This window comes from Notothenia rossii (genome assembly GCF_949606895.1).
Source record: "Notothenia rossii genome assembly, chromosome: 3".
NCBI lineage: Eukaryota > Metazoa > Chordata > Actinopteri > Perciformes > Nototheniidae > Notothenia > Notothenia rossii.
The window spans coordinates 31,398,756-31,402,016 of NC_136901.1; positions in this window are offsets into that span (position 1 = coordinate 31,398,756).

The following is a 3,261-nucleotide window of genomic DNA, read 5'->3' on the forward strand; positions in this document are numbered from 1 at the left end:
AGACCAAATGACCTTTGACCCTGACTGACAGTGTGACAAAAGCACTTTCAATGACTGACTCTGGGGTGTTCCTGACCAAACCTGACTTGACAACCAGACAGTGTGAGTATGAATGAATGACGGCATGTGATCAGTGTAACTGCATGATTCTAAAGCAATAACTAACCAAGCATGTTTTTGGACTAACACAGGGGTCTGCAACCTTTTTGACCAAAAGAGCCATTTTGCTCCTTTTTTCCCCAAATCTTTTTGTCTGGAGTCGCAAAACATATTTCATAGCTTGATAGCTAATAAAGTTGTATTTATTGTTATATCAGACAAAAACTACAGTTTCTTTGCATTTATTAGACTATTTATTACATTATATAAAACTGTTAACCACTAATAAGAAACAAAGAACTCCTACGTTAGCGTATCATCAATGAGGCCACGAGATAAGTTTGTGCACAGACGGAACAGAGATGGAAGGCTGACAAGCAGGTAGGCCATCCAGTTATTTTAGCCGGGTCGGCTAAAATGATTGGTCATGCTTTTTACAGTGCTACGGCTTCCAGAGATGAATTTTTGTATGTATTTATTGTCAAAGCATTTAATATATTCATTGCTATCGGGACGTTAAGAGCATTCCATGGAATATAACAAAAAGTGTTTTCTGAAACAAATTACATACCCCATTGAATTCTGACCGAAGATCGTCAGCTGTCTTCCTCTCCCGTGTTGTTCCTCGATACGTAAAGGCTGCAGCACCTTTGACAACTTCCCTCTACATATCAAACATACCGGTAAACCAGCATCGTTTGCTGTGAAAGCATATAACTCTGTCCACACAGAATTAAATCCTGTGTTCCTCGGGTACTTTTCTTTGATTTATCCAGTTCGCTCATTGAGCCGGGGGTCCCCGCGCGAGTGCCTCCAAGAAAAGGCGCTCGCGCGGGACCGTAGCAGGATGTGACGCATATTTTAGTTGACCTAATTAAAACCGTTTTGTTTTTTATTTATGTGTCACAGTATCACCTCAAAATACAAGATACGAAACATTTTCAACCATGCAACAAAATATAAATAGTCCTACAAGTACTTTTATTTTATTTCCTTCTTATTTTTGTCTAGGCTCAAGGGAGCCAGAGCAGAGGGCTTAAAGAGCCGCATGCACACATTACACATTATTTTGGAGCTCCAAGGGAAACGAAGGTTTCCTAAAAATTCCACAAAAAGGGGAAATCGCACATGTGACCCGTTTCTAATCTATTTGATGATATTTTACTCCCACAGGAGTTGGCGGTTTGCAAATGTAAAACTCAAACTAAAATCTGAAGATTCTGTTTCTTTTGGGCCTGAAAGACGGAGAGAAACACTTATTTTCACTGTGGAAATAATAATAATGGATCTAAAATTGTAAATAATGTTCGTTATGTCCCTAACCAATATTTACCTGAAAGTTTTTCCCCCTCCCCCTTACAGGATTTTGTTACACATGAGTTCATGTGTAAAAAGGGGGGAGTGTGTATAATGTATAATGTCAAGATGGTTGTAAATGTAAAATTCACAATTTAAATTTTTCTTTTAAGGATTGAAAGAAACTTTCCGCCCCAACCCAGATGTTCAAACTGAGCATTGAAGATAATTTTAGAATTAACCTGCTCCATATCTAGGGATAATATACTGTTTGGTGAATGTTGACATGTTTCTAATATTGATTGAGTTATAACCGGTAACACAGATGCAGAATCAGTGGCCAAGGGGCTACTGTGAGAGATGTAATTCCAGAATGGAATACAGAAGAAGTTGACCTGTGATAATTAAATAATTTTGTAATATTTCAACAGATATTAAAGTACCTGAGGTCTGAAATGTAGAAAGAACATATTAGAGTTAAGCTAAAACATAGTAATGTAATGAGACGGAATTTAATTTAGACAACATCTTGTAACTAGCCTGGTAAAAGAAGTAAAAGCCATAGACTTTATTGTTTAGGTCATTATGGAGATATACATTTCATTTAAATTCATAATAGAAAGACATTTGATGACAGTATGTTGGATTTCTGTATTAATTTTTCAGCTTGATAATAGATAGATAGAAGCAGTATTGCCAGGTGCAATCGATACGTTTTCTGCACACGATCCAAGCAGAGAATGACGTACCTTACAGGACAGACACACTCAGGAAATCATTCACTCTGACATCATCATGACTTTAGTTGTTTTTGAATCATAATGAAATTGTATTACATAACGTTAGTGTGTTTTTACCACAAACAGGAATAGTTAATTGTTATATTAGATTTGAGAAAGATTAGAAGGATTTTATTTAGTTCACCATGAAGATGTTTTTTGTTTTGTAACATATGCCAAGTAGTAAGATTCAAGTATCAACAGGTTCTGAATTATTATTCCTCTGTCCCACAACCAACAAGAATGTGGATGGGGAGAACTATATCTACTGGAGCCAGCAGAGATTCCTAAATTGCACCAGAGACACAGTAAAAGGATGACACAAACAGTTAGATAAAAACAGACCGATAGAATGGCGCTAGACTTGTTTAAATAAAGAGTAATATTTAGCTATTTTTAGATAGTTTAATCCTTCTTATACTTTGTAAAAGAACAAGTGCCTTTACACCAGATACAGTATGAAGATGATTTATGATGTGAAAGGAGGGAGGAGGGAGTTAGACGTTTTCCAAAGCAAGCTAATTGCTGCTATTTTGTGAAGTGACATTAAAGGTTTAAGCTAGAAGTTATGCACAAATGAAAACACTTCATATTTATGATGAATATGTATTCTTATTTGTATTTACTTTTATGAGTTATGTACCATGCATTGTTCGGATGAAGAACTCTTTGATTTCAATATTATTTACATACCTTAAATGGTATGTATGGAGGGATTGTTAGAAATTAAAATCAATGTTGATATGGCGTAATTTGAATTAAATACACTATTTGATTTAAATCAGTTTTATTCTGAAAAACCGGAAGTTCACTAACTATTAACTTGAGACTTTTATTCTGAAAACTCGTCACTTTCGGTTAGCATTTAGCATCTGGCGGAATCATACGATTTCAAACCTTGAACCAAGGTGAAATGACATGTGATGTTGTACACTGAGCACACTGGGATTAGCACTCATTTATTGACGCTGAATAATGTGTAGCAGGGAATGTTTAAATAACCTCAGACACCAGAATGATGCAATTTAGCTACAGAAAAAGGCAGGAATTGCATTGGACCCGCCCCCGACGACGCCGGCCAATAGGA